Source organism: Sinohyriopsis cumingii, chromosome 10 (genome assembly GCF_028554795.1).
Source record: "Sinohyriopsis cumingii isolate HCF-2022 chromosome 10, ASM2855479v2, whole genome shotgun sequence".
NCBI lineage: Eukaryota > Metazoa > Mollusca > Bivalvia > Unionida > Unionidae > Sinohyriopsis > Sinohyriopsis cumingii.
In genome coordinates this window covers 65,023,723-65,042,870 of record NC_142970.1, presented here as the reverse complement: position 1 = coordinate 65,042,870, position 19,148 = coordinate 65,023,723, and positions in this window count along the sequence as shown.

Below are 19,148 nucleotides of genomic sequence, written 5' to 3'. Positions count from 1 at the left end.
CTTGTCTAATTTGCGCAGTAGAAACTTAGAGTCAGCTGACAGATTTTACATCCGGGCAATTCGTTCTTGGCCTGTGCACAAAAAAAATACTTTGAGTACTGTAAGCATAACTTAGCATGTTGGTTAATTTTTCAAACATTCGTTGGTTTATCCCCATCTCTAATAATAGATAACAACAACGTCGAACCCAGTAGATCCTTAACACCCATGATACCCAACTTAACACATAATTAAAAGAAATAAATGATGAGAGGTGCCATTTATGCTGAAGGTTTTTTCCCCCCACAAAATGAGACGCAAAGAAGGTACAAGAACCATGCGTATTATGACAGTCTCCAGAGCAGGGGGTATGAGAGTAGTGAAGTGGGGCACTATAGGGCAAATGAGAACAAAAGAAGGAAAACACCCTGGTTACGTTTAGGGCAAAGATTTATAGGGCATATGAGAACAAAGAAAGAAAAAATCCCTGGGTACGTTTAGGGCAAAGATTTATAGGGCATATGAGAACAAAGAAGGAAAAACACCCTGGATACGTTTAGGGCAAAGATTTACAGGATACATGAGAACAAAGAAGGAGAAACACCCTGGAATTGTTTAGAGCAATGATTTATAGGGCAAAGGAGAACAAAGAAGGAAAAACATCTTGGGCCTGTATAGGGCACAAGGGGAATTGAACATGGGAGATATTGGGTCTGTTTACGGACAAGGGAAAGTGGAGTCTCATTAGCGTCTGACGTCACGGTATGGGAGATTGGTAACAATTTTGCAACAATGGTAGGAACAGGTATGCACCGGACTGACCTCAGTCGGGAAGATAGAGGGGACTTAGATTTATATAACACATACAGTAGCCAACATACAGTTACAAACACTTATACAACACTGAACATTCTTTTTTGAGACAAGAAAACAATTCTTTTCAATGCATATGTGTGGCCCTGAACAGTGCCTTTGGGTTTATGTTAACATTATTCCGTTAAAATAGAGGGCATCGCATAGGTCTTCTTCTCTTCCTCAAACTTCTTCTCACTTCTGGGCCGTAAATCAGAACTCTCTTCAAGCAGCCTTGTCTCTCCACATAAATTCTTCTTTTCCAAGTGCTCGTGTCCGTGATCCTAATAATTGTCATTGATGAGTTCACATACATTGGTACGTCCGTACGGAACAGCACTGACGATACGAGAGTAGATGATTCTACTATGTTGACACCTCTTAGTCTCATCCCATCACATTTAATTGGTTAAGACTTAGAAGTGACACCCTGGTTTTCTAATGATTTTTTTTGCTTTGTGTATCCCTGTCCACCCATAATGTGTTACAAGTCTGTTTGTCTCCAAGACAAATAAAGATACAAATTTGGTCAGGGTTAGTCTAAGTTTTGTTCATCATATGATAGAGTTTAAATTATCCCAATAAAGTTTGGTCGGTTGTACTCCCTTCCCTATACCTGGACTGGCATTGGGCCTGGTTTCTATCCTTCCTTACTTCGAACATAGGGGAGTACTATCCACCCTGCGGACTATTTAAGTCCCGGGGTAGTTTTCCTTCCCTTTCCCCTGTTTTAATATTGAGTAGTGACTCTGCCAGAGTCATTTTAGTCCAATGTGATGTGTGCTTATGTGTGTTCTGTTGTATTATGTCCCCTTTTTCGTGTATGGACGGCTGTATCTTGGTCAAATCTTCTATGGTTTATTTTCTTTTCTAATCCTGTCTGTGTATAATGTTGAATCGTATCCAAAAATATGTGTTAAAAATAATAAAGTGTCTATATGCATATTATCTTTGTACCATGAGTGTATGAGTTGCATTTTGTTATTTGTATCTAGTTTTTCTATATACCGTAGCATATTGTTGTCCAATTATTTTTGTACTGTTGCACCTTAGTACCTGAAAGAGGATTGAAATCTTCCATCAAGCGGACGTGATGGAAAACATTGTTTTGTGCTTTAAGCTTTTACTTGAAAATGCCTTAGCACCTGATGTAAGGGATTGAAGTTTTCTGTGTTAGTCCTACATTTATCTCTAATAATTTCTCTTTAGAGTGCACGTTTATGATTGCATACTTATCAAGAGAGAGTTATTATTTTGTTAGTTACAATTACGATTTAGTACAATTATCAGGAGAGAGTTATTCTTTTGTTAGTTACAATTATGATTTAGTAAAGTTGTATAATTTTCTGGTGTATGTTTCAAGTCATTTCATAGTTACTTTTGAAATACCTTGGCATCCCAAAGCGGATCGAAAATCTCTATCACACGGACGTGATAGAAAACATGTAGGTAGTATGTTGAAGTCCTTAGTTCTGTTGTGGAAGTACCTAAGCACTTATGTAGGGATTGAAAATCAATATCACGCGAGCGTGATTTAAACATCATATTTTATTCCGATTTGTATCATTGCATTTTGTCATTGAATAATATCATATCTATATATGAGGTTATATAAAGAGGATTATTAATTTTATTGGGAAGATGAGCTGCATTCAATGCTGTTATGTGTAGAGATGATTTTACGTTGGTCCACATCTTGTGACGAGAATAGGTGAAGGGAATGCAATGAACTGCGGTTATTTATAGGGGAAGAGAGGATCGAAACGGATTGAGTTTATTCACCAATCCAAACAAGCGTTACAAAACTACGTTACAACACAGAGTCAGTCTTCCAATCCGAAGAGAGCGGACTGTGACGTCACATTCCCTATATAGATGCGCTAGCGTCTGTGCATAGTCAATCCATGCGACACAGTTTTCAGTCATGACGGAACCTAAGAAGACAATGAATTTGGTGTACCGGCTGTGGAGAAGACAAGTGATGGTATAGCAGCGGCTACTCAAGTTAACACAAGTCTGCTTTAAGAAGAGGTTGATTTTAATTGGGATTTTGTCGATTTTCTTTCTTCTTCGCAAGAATTTGTTCCGGTACCAGTACCTTCGCCACTTTCTCCTTCATTACCACACGTGGATTATTTTAAACAGCGACTGAAAGAAGAATTGGAGAAATTTGTACAGCAGCAAAAGGAAGCAGAACAAACTTTACTTCTTCAACAACAGCGATAAGAAGAAGCAAGAAGGAAACAACATGAAGAAGAAGCAGAAAAAGCAAGGTCTAATAGAGAAGGATAATAATGAAAGTCAAACGGCCACGGTACTCTAATACATTTTAGCAGAGTTAAGGAGTCTGAAACAAATGTATTAGACTTCTTTATTATGACCGAATAGAAAAAGACCCTCCCGAGCTAAACAACCCAACCCTGTTACTACGCCTGCCATACCACCCTTAGTTATTTCTATCTAATCATCACCGACAGGAGTCAGTTCAGAAGTAGGCTCGGTAGTGGCAAAGGCGTAAGACAGTTAAAGTTGATTACGTCCCATTCCTGAGTTGTTTTTTAGCAAACAAATACACAAAGGTCCTTTTCAGGGCCTCCCACTTCACTCGAAAAGAGATAGTATATCAATTGCCAAAATCATTTAAAACTCAAAAGAGCCATATTTTATCCATCATGTACGTACGTGAATGTTTGAGTGAGTGCGTGAGTGTAGGTTCTTATTCTAAAAATCAAAATCAAGAGACAATTACGTTTCATGTCTGGTCTACTTTAGTACGAATTTTACAATCCATTTCACAACACATTCAAATGTTCATAGGCTTCTTCTGTCTCTGTCTTCACTCTCTCTGTTTTTTTAAAAATACTTTCTTCACTTTCACAAGTTTTACCTCCACATTTTCCTCACTTTCTCCGCGTCTTCCTTTCTTCTCATGTGTAACTTTCTGCACATATATGGGTACTTCCTTTGGGGAGGGTACGTCGTCTTCTTCTTCCTATTTCGGAACCCCTCTCCTCTTGCTCTTGTTGTTTCTTAGGGCATTCTGAAGACCAATATCCTTTTTCTTGACAATGATAACAGGTATCATGACTTTTGTCTTTTTTAGCACCTGATTTGCTCTTTTGACGTCTGGACACTGAAGGCCAATAACTTTCTTCTTACAGTATCCTGACACATCTCGAAAGGAGGATGAGTAGTCCGTCGGCTTGTCTAAAGAACATTTTCTTATGACACCTCGCAAAGCTCTGATCATAGGTTCGGACTGAGTGGGCTGTTCCATCGTTCTTCTCGGTTTGAGATGACATGAATATTGGAAGAGAAGTCACACACCCTTTATATATACGCTGGTCTGCCATGAATTTACGGTAACCCATGGTGTTTAAAATGTAGTCATTTGACCTTTCCACTGTCAAGATGAAACAATCGCACCAATTAGTGAAGAAAGATGAAGAAAGTAAGAGATAGAAACGTAATTTATCCCCTCGTACAGTGCTGAAGTCTTGGCACAATTAATGCCAGTGATTTTTGAAGATGACATGAGTAAACTAGAATCAAGACTCAGCGATTATACACCCAGTCAATGTTAAACCACCATTAGTAAACCCTGAAAATTACTATTACATTCGAGAGACGGAAAAGCGCTCCTCTAGAAAACTTAGAAATACGGCTTACACGTACACAGTGACGCTTAAAGATTTCAAGTCCAACGTACCGCTGAAGAAAGCAGAGGGCTTCATCACCGAGGTGTTGGATTTTTTGTTAACCACTCTGAAACGCCAATCTGAAGCCAAAGAAAACGATCGCTTGAGAGTTTTTATTCATCACGAAAGTCTGAAATCCCCCGTTTGGATCGAGTTTAGCAGCTCAGCAGAATTGACACCTTCCAAAGTCATCGACAAGATTCAAGACGTGCAACAATCCAACGACAAATTTCACATCATCGATGGAAAAGCCACACTGTTCATGACCCACCTCTCTCCCCAAAGGGACTGGACGCAAGGTGTGATTAGTTGACCACCTTCGTAGCACCAAAAAGAGTCTCGTCCAAATTAACAATCCTCAAGACCAGATGTGTTTAGCCAAGGCTATCGTGGTGGGACGAACGTATGCCAAAAAGAACGACACAGTAGAATGGAAAAGAGACTGAGAGAACATCCGGAAATCGAACCAAACCAAACAGAGAATTGAAGTTTAACTCCTGTTACAGCAAGCAGGGCTATCCAAAGACACACCCTGTGGCATTCCTGAAATGTAAAAATTGCAAGATGTTTTGGCTCCACGTTCCACCGTGAAAATGTACCCTCAAGAAATGAGCGGAGCTTTGTTGTTTCGAGGCAATGATTTCCAAGACGGAAATATATTCATGTCTATCATCAGGATGAACATTTCGATGTCATTACCAGTATCACTGCACTTATGGGATACATCTATAATTGCGAGAAATATGACTATGGATATAACAATCGAGAGCAACACAAACATTGTTGATCAAAATGCTTAGGATGTTTGGCTTCTCAGCCCTGTTTGTCAGCGCACTTTTGTCAGTCCAACCTGTTACCAACAAAATCTGAAGACGCAAGGTTTAAAGTGCTTGTCAACTGCTTAGATTGTGCCCTACTTGTGGACAAGCCATACATGCCAATGATTCCAAGGCACACGTATATTCAGGAAAGAAACGATGTCACATTTGTCACCAAATCGTGGACTTGGAACACCAATGCTATATTCAAAAATATCAACCACAACAAGAGAAAGATGATGCCCACAAGATAAAAGGGAATTTCATCTTTTTCGATTTCGAATGCATGCAAGAGACTGGCATTCACATTTCTAATTTCTGCATAGCTCATCGAGGAGTGTGCGAGAAGTTCATCCAAAAACCTATCTTTAGTCATTGTCCTCACTGCAGCAAGATTTCAGGAAGAGGTGAAAAATTTATTCGGGGACCGAACACGTTGGCCGATTCCGTCCAATGGATCCTAGACCCCATCGACGAGACGTGGAGCCTAGAGTACATCGAACGTTACGGTGATTGTCATCGCCATGCCACAGAGATGGCTCACAATTTCTCGGTATACGATGGACAGTTTCTTTTAAGATACCACACTGAACAAGGCAACGAACGTCATAAAGTAATTTTGCACGGAGCCAAAATCTTTTCCGTGCAAGTGGGACACGTACATTTTAAAGATTTGATGAGCTATTTAGCCATGCCTTTGAGTGGAATGCCTAAAACGTTTGGAATGACAGAAATGGCTAAAGGGTATTTTCCTCATTTTTTCAATACCCGAGCCAGTCAACACGCCGTTCTACCCCATTTGCCTGCGCTCACGACTACGACCCCGATAACATGCGTAGCGAACAACGAGTAGCTTTCTACGATTTGTTGCAGGCTCGCGCCTCAGACCCCTTCGACTTTCAGGAAGAAATGTTAAAGTAGTGTGGTTCTGACGTAGATATTTTACGGCGTTGCTGTGGAAAATTTCGAGAACTATTCACGAAACACGGAGGGGTCGATCCTTTGAAAGAAGCCTGTACCATTGCCAAAGCCTGTTCCTTAGTGTACCGCCAACGATTCATGCACGAAAACACACTGGCTGTCATAAGTCAACAAACAACTAACTTTGTCATACGTCAATAATCGGTAAAAGCCCTACACTGGTTACATTACTTGTGCGACTAGGAAGACAAATGGATTCAGCACGCCCGCAACGGAGGGGGCGTAAAGACCATCGGAACGTATTCGGTAGATGGCTGAGACTTAGAAAACACCAAGATAGTGTACGAGTTTAACGGTTGCTTATTTCACAGATGAACGTGGCACTAAACATCAGTTTTTACAACGAACCATGGAAGACTTGTATCAGGCCACTTGTCAGCGACGCGTGAAGTTAGAACAGTAAGGATACCAAGAGGTGGAAATGTGGGAACACGAATACGATCACCGTCTGAAAACCGATCCCGAGTTTAAACGCATCATATAAAGTTTCAAGTTGGACCCCCTGAACCCGAGAGATAGTTTGTACGGAGGACGGACAAATGCCACCTGTTTGCTGTACCACGCTAATGAAGAGAAAGGAGAAAAAATCAAATACTTGGACGTGTGTTCACATATTGTCGCTTTCCTACTGGGCACCAGGAATTGCTGATGGAGCACATCGATCTGGACCAAATTCGACAATACAAAAGCTTCATCAGCGGCAAAGTCTTGCCTCCCACCCACTTGTACCATACCGTGTTACCTCACCATTGCCAAGGAAAACTGATGTTTCCCTTGTGCCGTACTTGTGCCGAAATATGCAACCAAGACCAACCTTGTCAGCACACCCAGGAAGAACGCGAATTGACGGGAACTTGGGTCAGCGTGGAATTGTTCAATTGTCTGGACCTGCTATACCAACTGTTAGAAGTATACGAGATTTACCACTTTCCAAGGACACAGAAATAGCACAAGGGTGACCAAACTCAGAAAGGCATTTTTGCAAACTGCGTGGATGCCTTTGTGAAACTGAAACAAGAAGCCTGGATCGATCCTTCCTGGTGTCACACTCCTGAAGACCAAAAGACATTCAAAGAGATATACCGGTAGCAAGAGGGTATCACTTTATACCACATTGAGAAAAACAAATGCAGGCGATTGGTTGCCAAAGTGATATTAAATTGCTTGTGAAGTAAAATGGCACAACGATCGTGTTTACCTAAGACGGAATATTTGACAGAACCTTCTCGGTACTTCCAGATGGTTCACGACAAAACCAAATACATGAAATACGTGGACGTCGTTCGTGAGGATTTGATCTTAGTCAGTTACTATGTACAAGCCGACGAATTTGGAAATGTCATCATTGCGGCTTACGTCACAGCCCATGATCGCGTCAAACTGTACGCAGCTTTAGAACTGTTAAGGGATCGCGTCCTGTACTTTGACATGGACAGCTGCATCTACATCGATCGCCCGGTTCAACGTTACCGTGACATCGAAGGAGACCATTTAGGAGTCTGGACAGACGAACACCCCGACAAGAAGATTTTACGTTTTTCTAGTGGCGGTCCTAAAATTTACGGCTACGAATACCGAGACAAACAAGGAGAAGTGTACGCCGAGTGCAGAGTGAAAGGATTGACTCTCAATTATCGCACCGGTCGAGAGTTAAACTTTGGAGTATTGAAAGAAGCCTTGTAGTCTGGAGAGAATGGAATCTTTAAAGTGACCACCTACCAACCGAGCAAGATTGTACGTTTACCCACTCACCAAATCGTCAGTTGACCCTTGGAAAAAGTATATCAAGTCGTGTACCAGAAGCGAGTGGGTCTTACCAATCACTTCACTTTGCCGTATCGGCATGTTGGTTTAACGAATTGGTTGTAAGAGGATAACCACCAACAAGAATGATGACTTCACCACAGTGAGAATCGAATGAGAAACCCAATGAGAACTCCAGGTTCAAACCCTACCATTTTCCGGTCTTCTTGCCTGACTATTGCGATTGTGCCCGTCGATTGGAAACGTTTCAAAATTTGCCCACGGATAGGGAATGATTGCCTGCTTCGAATGTACCTACTACTTCGGCCACAAAGGTAAACGAGGCTATTGGCCACGAACCAGTGATTCTAAAAGGAGTATATACTTATGGATGCTTTAAAAGAGGACATTTTGGGCTTGTCTGAGGAGTTGAGAGAACCGTTTTACCGAGAACTGGTCAAAATTCAAGTGAAACGTAAATAACAATTGCATCCGTTCCGTCACCGATGTTTAAACCACTGGTACCTGAATGATATAAAAGGACATATTCAGATGAAAGTGTTCCAGTGGTCAGACATTGTTAAACTACACGTGGTCGAGAAGGATTGGTTTGTTACTCCTGTTTGTATGTACTACAAGGTACACTTACTGCAACGAATTTCAGAGGAAGAGTTAGAGAGTTACCAAAATATTATACACAACGTCAATTTAGTGGAAGAGGAGACTTCTGAACGGTGTCTTTTGATGTGCAAATTAGTGACTTAACTATTTAGATTCGCTACTGGAGTAAAATCATCTCTGTGCACTTTTTATTGCTTCAGACGAAAAGAGGTATTGAAACACACTACCATGCCACAAATTTTATCAGAAGGGATTCAACAGATTTCGTGGAAGGAAATCAATGATACTATTCAGACAGTGGAAGATTACGAACACTTATTACGATAAGTATGTGTGTGTGTGTGCTTATGAGCTCACGTACGTTTGTGTGGATCCTAAAATATTGGGGTTTGTAAGCGCTTACGTACGTTTGTGTGGATAGTAGAGTGTGTGGTTGTTTAACTTTCCTTCTGTGTGGATAGTATACTTGTCGTTTTGTTTGGCTTCTTCGCATATGTGGATAGTATATTGTGGTTATGTTTTGCTTCTTCCCGTGTGTGGATAGTAGATTGTGGTTATGTTTTTGCTTCTTCGCGTGTGTGGATAGTAGATTTTGGGTTTAAGTTTGCTTCTTTCGCGTGTGTGGATAGTATATTTTGGTTAAAGAGAGAAAGGAATGAGACAATAAAAAAAAGAAGGGTTTGAGAGGCTAAACTGAATGAAAGTCTATGAAAAATTCAGTCATTGGCCATCCTGACTGGATGCCAGAAAATGAAGAAAAGAAGAAGATAGGAATATTTGTAAAGATTAGAAGATGGTGGAACAACTGGAGGAAGTAGAAGAAGAAGAAGAAGCAAAAGAAGTCAAAGACACTTTTCAGGGCCATTCACATGTCTCGAATAGAGTTGCTTTCTTGTCTCCCATTTTTTTAAAAATATTGTTTAAGTGTTTGTCTCTTGTCTGTGTTATCTCTGTACATCCGCTCTTTGCTCAGTACTGTGACGTTACCTCCCCTACTTGCAGCGTTGTTACCAATCTACCCTACCGTGACGTCAGACGCTACAATACCCCACTTTCCTTTGTCCCTGTACAAACCCAATAGTCCCATGTTCAATTTCTCTTTGTCGCTATAGTGGCCTAGGGTATACTAAAATGTGCTTATCGCTAAACAGGCCCAATGGGTCTTGTAATGCTAATTCACACTGTGGCTATAACTCTTTCGCTAGGCCCGGGGGTGGGTGGTCTGTAATGTATTTTTCCATTGTCGCTGAATCGTCCCACTTCACTACTCATACCTGTTCCTACCATTGTTGCAACAGTGTTACCAATCTCCCATACTGTGACGTCAGACGCTATACAGACTCCACTTTCCTTTGTCTGTAAACAGACCCAATATTTCACATTCCGAGTGGCCGAGTGGTCTAAAGCTCTCTCCGTTATGGATCACTGCCATCTTACTTCTGTCTGCGTGGGTTCGAGTCTCGGATTCAGCCAATGTGGGTATGTGAGAAAGCTAATTTGCCAGTAGCTTCTCGTGGGTCGGTGGTTCTTTCCGGGGTTTTCCAGGGTTATTCCTCCACCAGTTATACTGGTCGCCATGTATAGCCTATCTTGTGCTGAAAATGGCGTTACACCCTAGAACAACAACCACATTTTCAATTCCCCTTGTGCCACATACATGCCTAGGGTGGTTTTCCTTCTTGTTCTTATTTGCCTTATAAATCTTTGAACTAAACAAGCCCAGGGTGTTTGTCCTTTGTTCTCATATGCCCTATAAATATTTGCCCTAAACGTACCCAGGGTTTTTCCTTCTTTGTTCTCATTTGCCCTATTGGACCCTACTTCACTACGTATGAGACATGTTCATCCAGGGCGCGGGCCAGATACATTATACTGATTTGTACCATGTAAGTTAGCAGATAAAACCAGGCGCATTGCCCGCTTAGCCCACTCCTGCTCTACAGTGATTAACGTTGAGAAGCCGTAAACTGTGCCAAATCAAGTGTATCTCAAAACAATTAATTGCCAGAGTTTCTGTTTGCTCATGTATAAATGTATTCTTCAGGGATGTTCGAAACTGAATGAAATGCATTGATTTGATTTCCATTCAATTTTCACATTCTCTGATATAGCAAGCAGTTTTCGCATTCTATCTAAATTGTGAAAGTTTTGGATGACTTTGCATAAATTCAATTTAAATATGATACCTGTAACTAATTCCATACAACATCCTGTAATGAATTTTATGCCACAATGAACTGGCGCTGTCATAAATTAAAGCGTCGAAGTTTGCTCTATTCCTTCCTTATTTATATCTTTTAATCAGATGACAGCTGTGTCATCTCTCTCGACACTACACCTGCCTCTCCGTTACCGCTCTACCTCTCAATGATCGTCACTCTACCAGTAATACTATAATAGCAAAGAATTTATCAGTAGAACCCAGACATTCAGTTTCTAAGGTTTTTATATATTCTTTTATGAGAGTGTCGCCTTGGACATCGTACAAATTAATCAGTATAGTGTTCATGCATATATCACAATCAATGACGCTAACTTTTCACATGGATTTTGAATAATATATTTTGCTAAATTAAATAATACGGAATCGAAAGCTCATGATACTGACTGTTACATTGTTTTATTTTTGAAAGCATTTTCCGATACACTGACTTCACTTCTTTTTCTCTTCATAGCTAAAGTTGAACAAATCTTTTATGATATACATAAAGGCCTGCCTACCGCCTAAATTATGTAATTTGAGTTCACATTCTTCTTCGTTTCCTTTGTGCAGGACGGTATTCATAACAAATATGTTTTAAAATCCCTGTCACTATGTTTCTATAGCTTACGGCTACATTTAGAGATCATATACACAATTACACCTCTTCTTCCCCGCCTCCATATAACCGTGCAACTTCAGTAATCTTTCCTGGTCTTAGCAAACGTTGAAAAATTCGATTATGTTATGCTATACATACTTGGCGCACCTGCCACCTGACGTATAAGATTTTCAGTTCACATTCTTCATGATCATTGTTGCAGGGAAGTACTCATATCAATTATGTTAATTTTAATTAAAAAAATGCTGTTGTGTTTTCAAAGCTTAGAACGAAATTTGGAGATCATATATCTAATTACACCTCCTCTTTTCCGCCTAGGTATAACCATACAGCATACTGTACAAATGGATGTACCCAAATTAACCTGATTTAAATACTGGAAATGTGCAACCGCTTGCCTTCCTTTAAAGCCGACCTCCAAATATTCACATCATGGTGTTTACTTTAATTCGTATCTTTAACTTGTCAGACACATGCCTTCTTAAAACGATCGACTAAATGTAATTGCTTTTTCCTAGTTCATACTGCATGAGTAAGAAATTGAAACGTAAAAAATGATAATTAGGAAAGACTCCAAACACTTTAAATTAAAAGATATATATATATATATATATATATATATATATATATATATATATATATATATATATATTATAGAAGCTAAAACAGTTATGTGCTAAGTTATCATTCATTGTTTTCGCAAAGAAGCACACTTTATTTTTTGAAATAGAATATGGTTAATTCTCCAACTGCAATATTGATATTTTAGTCCATTATGGAAAAAAAAAAAAAATATATATATATATATATATATATATATATATATATATATATATATATATATATATATATATATATATATATATATATATATAGATATATATATATATAGATATATATATATATATATATATATATATATATATATATATATATATATATATATATATATATATATATATATATATTAGAGTCAGATTATTTGTTAAAGACGATTGACCAAATATCGTGTTGACTAAGTAATCCTCAACGCAAAATTCGGATAACAAGATATACAAACACCTGACAAGATAAAACGACAACGGAACGCATTCAAATAGAGCATTTTAGAAAAGTGACAAATCATTAGAACTAATTTACGTGTGACCAAGCAACGCATGATGAAATATTTAGTTTGGAATATGTCATTGTCATTATAAGTTTTAAAAATGTAAACTTCTTTTGAAAATTAAGTATTTAAAATGATTGATTAAATACATCCATTCATTTAAAAACGGAACACAGCAATAGGACTGATTCCGTTTCGGCTGTTAAGAAAAGGATGAATAATTTGTCAAGTAAATAACATTGATATAAAAAGTTAAGGCACAATAATAAAGCAAGGATGTAGGTCAGTCACCACTCTAAAACATTCTTAGCTGTCAACAAGTTTAGGAATCTCCTAGTGAAATCCCATTATCCTACATTAAGATAGAAGTATACATGTTTACCTCCATTAATAATGATCTTAATATTTAATCTAACATCATAGGCGAATAATAGCTATGAATTATTTTGTTTACAAAAAAAATGCGACTGGTCAGGTACACCATTACCTTGATTATGGAAAGGTCAGTTAAAATATACAGATATACATGACATATAATCATTGAAGAAAGCCAACAAGCAATATAAAATACATATACATAACATTTATATAAGGAAACAGTTTCGAATTTTGTTATGAGATGGCTTGGATACTTCTTTATAAATTATCGCTTATGGGGAGGGACATATTAGTACTAGTGTAACTAGTATATAGCGATTAAGCAGTGATTTGTGCAGACATTGATAGGAGCAGAGAGACACCAGTGTTACCAAACTGTAACGTGACATTTCTTAAAGGACTTTAGAACTTGCACTTTCCTTATTGTTCCACTCAACCAGATATGTTATTAATATGAAGTAATAAATTATTATGCAAGGGTGAAAACAATAACGGTTCTCTTATTATTTTATCAGTCGTTAGATCACCTGGCCGTATGCGCATGCGGGATCATCATATGAACATATATTCATCGTTTGTCTCACGTTATGCTTCCGTTCATCTGCAATTGCGTGTTACCATTCTGGAGTCGAAATACTGGTCCTTGAAATATGGGTATCTCATAAACGAGGTCATTCTAATGAGGTGATCTGCATGTAATCGGCCCGTAGAAATAATATTTCTGATCTGTTTTTTATCAGCTAGGAATATATGCTTGCATCGATAAGTTTTAATAATGGATACAATTCATACATAATAATGAGATAACAATGCATCTGACGGGTTATCACTCTAGAGGTCACATTTCTAATTAGATCTTGATGAAAATTCAGAATATATGCTCCGACGAGTTTCATAATGAGCGAACGTTAAGGTGATCTTGCTTCTGATTGGCTCACCTGCTTGCGCCTCAAGAAGCCATATCTCTGCGATACGTTTATCAAACTTTAGATACGGGTTTGTATTATTACGATCATGCCTCGGTTTGATAATATTAATGAGATGACCTAACATTCTGGTGGTCAGATTTCTGATCCAGTTTTAATCACATATTAAATATACATTTATGTCACGAAGATCTCAAACCAGCTCAACGAGATCTATGCATATTAATGAGGTGATCGAGCATATGAATAACTGACAGTGTAGCCATTCTGGAGGCCAGCATTCTGATCCTCTTTGCAATATTTACATACGTCAACACGATCTCAGAATAGTACGGCGAGGTCTATGTATATTAACGAGACGATATTGTCTCTGATTGCCAGAGCTTTATACCAATATGGGAACCATATTTACTTCTGGTCTTATTTTGGTCATACTTGAAATGTATGCTTATATCAAGATGTTTGACGAGTTCGACAATGAGCGAGATCCGCGCATAGTAATTGTGTAAACATTGATCTAAGTTGCTTAACTTGTTACTCCTCTGGAAGATATATTTGTGATCACAGTTTGGCCAGAACTTTGATATTGTGCTTATGTCAGCAAGATCTTGGACTTTATAATTATCAGGTAATTTCACATGCGACTTTTATCAGCCTGAAGCCCATGAATTTAATCCGAATTTGATGAACATTTGAATATAGACGTATATAGCAAGCTCTTGCACTGTTTTTAAAGCAGGTGGGATCCACATGTATCAGTGAGATTACTTTGCATGTGATTGACTGATCGTGTTACCAAGCTTTGTCTAGCAGATTTATTCTTACCAAAATCTGGACGACTTCGATTGTGTTCAAGGAAATGGGCGTATTAATTATGCATTCTTTTTTGGACATTACCTGTCAGGATAAAGTAAAATAGGCAAACAAAATATGATAGAAGATTTGGAATAGTTCACATGGGATGTTTTGCTGCATAGGTCTGCTTTGTGAAATGATTAGTAACTTATGTACTTCCAGTGATGTTGTCAACAGCACCCATGGTAAGGCTAATCCAACTTTAAGAATTGTTTACCTCCCGTTCACTCACGATGTCTGCATTGCACCATCACGGAACCTATCCCGAACCTCGAAAGAGGAAATATGATCACAATGACATACTTTTTTTGGTGAACATGAGCGAATAGCCAAAAATGCATTGTATAAATTTATTGATGAAACTAGATCAGAGGTTCGTTGTCAAAACTGTCATCGCCATCCATGGAAGATAAATAACACCTATTTGTTGTCTTCAGTTTAACATGGATGCTAATGTTTATATTTTCCTGGAATAACCTTACAGTTGAAGGCATTGTGCTTCATGAAACCGGCATAGGTGTCCGTTGAAAAATTATAAACCTTGAACTTTAGCATACATTACGGTGACCTATTTTCAAGTATATTTATTACTTTATTTTTCAACGATTATCATTAGTGTTAGGTAGTGTATGTTCGCTTGCATAATTTAAGGCTTTGGCCTTGTAGATTTAATCCAAGTGTTCTTAGCATGATTATCAAAACGCAAATGGAAGGACACTAACTCTTACCACTATTTTTACACTAATTGCAATACTGCTAACATGTTAAACTGAACAGTCGTGTAAGTATTCTCAAATAACTTCACCTATAGACAAGTCAACTTTCTGGAACTTGGTGAGAGTGTTTTTAGGGTCAAACTTAAGTTCCTGGCACTAGCTCATTTAGACTTGCAATTAACTAGTTTTCGCTCATTCCAAGTATTATACAAAACAATATTAAAATACATTTCAGACATCAGACTCAACTAGTAAAATTTGTTTTTGTTTATTTTCTGCAAAACTTTGAAAATGTAGAAACTATTTTATCTGATCAATGGCATTATTTTAGGTTCTTTTTATACCTACATTTTAAGAATTTGGCGGCAGTCGTTTTAAATCAACGTTACCAGTGTTTTATATTTCTGTCAGTTTGCACACAGTGCGAATCAGCTTGAAACTATAATTGCACCACCACCACCACCACCATCGCTCATGATGTTCATAAGCGTAATCAGTCTTTACCTGATGAGAAAATGGAAGGTGAATTATTAAATCTAACAAGACATAATGCCCCATGATGATTAAAATGTAACTCATTACATAATATGTTCCGAAAACATGGCAAAATGATGAATATGCAGTTTATGTATAGTACAATTACTGATCTGTATGTGTGTGTGTGTCTGTCTCTCTGTGTATATGTCTGTCTGTCTCTTTATATATATATATATATATATATATATATATATGGTATTGTGTTTTGGATGTTATTCATTTATGGTTTAATGCTATGTACATTTACTTTTTCTATTGTGATTGACCTTTGATTAGATTTTAAATACATTATTACTTGAAGGAAAACATGATTGCTTGAATCTGAGTTCGGGATATTGGTTATTTCTCCTGGGAAAATCTTTTAAATCTAATAATTTGCATGCTCTTGACTAAATTTCGGCCCAGTTTACAACACCGAATTTTCTGGAAATGAATTTGACGGGACAATCGTCATGGTTTATTAGTTGTGTCTTTGTTTTTGCATACAAAGGTAGTGATGAATATAATTAGTCATTCCTATCTGTGGCGTGCGGGTGTATTTTTTATTACATTTTAATGGTTTGTGATCGATGACAAAGTGATGATCGACATCCGTATTATAGCCTGGACCGAGCGAATACAAAACATATTAGAGCAGAGATCTGAACAGAGATATATAATAAAACAACACGTACCCCCGTATACAAAATATAACAATTTATTCATTTAGGTAAACAACATAAAATTGTACAAACCATCTTTGAGATTGGCATCAACTAGATAATACATTAATTCATTATATTAAACTGCAATTTAGTTTTGTTTACTTAGATACGGAAAAGTTTCAACACGAAACAGTGAGCGTTTCGAACTAATTGTCCAGTATGTATACATATTCTGATCCGGCTACTAACCACTCTCCAGATTCAACGAAGCTTGTCGGTTACAGTCGACTTGTACAGCATCACCTGTTCCTTTTGGACTTTGCTCTTCGTTGAGATTCTTTATTCCGCCAGGGTGCTTTACTATTTAATGTAGAAACTTTCCATTCGAAGTTCTGAAGTGGAATTTCTTACATGCGAACGTTTTGATGTGGAGTATATTTTTCTGGTCCATTTTTCTGATATATACAATACGCACGCTAAATTTCTATTTGGCATAACCACCCGAATGAATACATCTCTCTCTCTCTTTGTCTCTCTCTCTCTCTCTCTCTGGCTTACTAGTTAACTTCAGAGTTAGACATGTCGTACTTCAAAACAGACACTAACTAATAATACGGTTTCAGATCACAACCTGATATCGTATTTGCCTACATTCACGAGCAAAGTGTTTTTGTTTTCTTCTAATAGACAGAGTAACATATAACAGGGAAATTAAAGTATTTATTTAACAGTTGTATTTGCCATCACTAATTGATCATTATCATAGACTGTTTTCACCTAATAACGACTTACGTCCTTGCAGTGGGAACTATTGAAGACAATTAAATTCATGTAATTATTTTAATACTCATATAAACATAATGTATGAAATTAAGACAAATAAATTCCAGCAATTAATTTCAGACTCATGTCAAAGACAAATTGAATGAAATTAAGACCTTGTGCTTCTGTGATTCTCTTTCTTCCCACTTTAGAAGAGCCGTCTCTTTACTGATTCCTCTGTGTCTCTCTCGGACTTCTAGCTACACTTTCCTTGGAATAATTAGTACTACTTTCTACCTTCGGAGCCAAGATCCTTAATTTCTTGCAAAGCTTTGACTAATATTGCGGTGTGGGATCTTTGCAAAACATGCGACTTCGCAAGGATGGAAACTTCCACAATGCGTCAACTTATCCCGTCGAAATATAGGTATATCAAACGCCATTATGACATAGGTTTGGTAAATTAAACAATCTTCCCCTCTTTCCTTAATACTCTGCAAATTTTCATCTTATGACAAATATTGCAGCAAGTGCAAACGCTGTTTCTGCAATATTTAAACCGTATATACCTTTGACGAATACAACCATTTCACCCTCTCGTGATCAGTGTCCTGACACGGTTATGAAACAGGACTCTGATACCAATCCATCATAACCCCACCAGAGAAATTAGTGTACCCTACGCCATATATTTAATTTTGTGTCAAATCGAATACAGTAATTTGTGTATATGTGTGTGTGCGGTGTTTATTTTAAACGTAAATTTAACAATTTAAGTCATATCGCAAGGATGTCTACATTGTGGCAGTTTATAGTGATGTCTAGCACCGGTGCGTCATGCCGAAAACATGTTCATCATGTCCCGCCGAGTCACATTATCCTGACACGGCGAGTCCTATCACTAACATCTAAATGATGAGTGCCAAACGTTGCAGCTGTTAGTGCCATTTATATAAATCTTTGGTATGAGTTGGCCGTGGTCCGAACTCACAACCTCCCACACCAGAGGCGGACGCTCTAACCACTGCGACCACCGGAGCGGTTAATACATTCATTTAAAATTGCCATGTGCACCATGACAATTGCACATTTACAGCCATCTGGAATATTCATACTCTTACACTATCCACCATCAATATGTACACGAATCGATTTTTGCTGCTTTCAGTTTTAATATGAAATTTTTTTTAATTTAAATTATTAATTGGAACTACAAAGTGCTCCTTAATACTTTCCTACAAAGTGACTAATTTCGGAGTATTCTGAACTCAATAAAGGACATTCTGGAATATATGATTGTGATACAGCAATAATTTTAACACATGGCCACATTCCAGGCTACTGGAACATTAGCTCATTTAAATTGGATTTTAATCGGAACACCAATGTGAGTAGTGAATGGGGACACCCTACGGACTAGGGGACTTCCATGTTAAAAAGGGTATATCCACTCTGGGGACTATGTACAATTTAACATAGGAGAAAAAAATATCTATTCTAGGGACAAGGGGAATTTAACATGGGAATAGAGTTTGGGCCTGTCTAGGGACAAGGGGAATGGAACATGAGAATACTGTGTGGGCCTATCTAGGGACAAGGGGAAATGGATGGAACAGGGTCGGGACCCTATTTTAATACGGTCCCGACCTGATGGGTCTATGGAAAGGGAATAGGCAAAAAATTGAAACAGGGAGGGGGTCTCTATTTT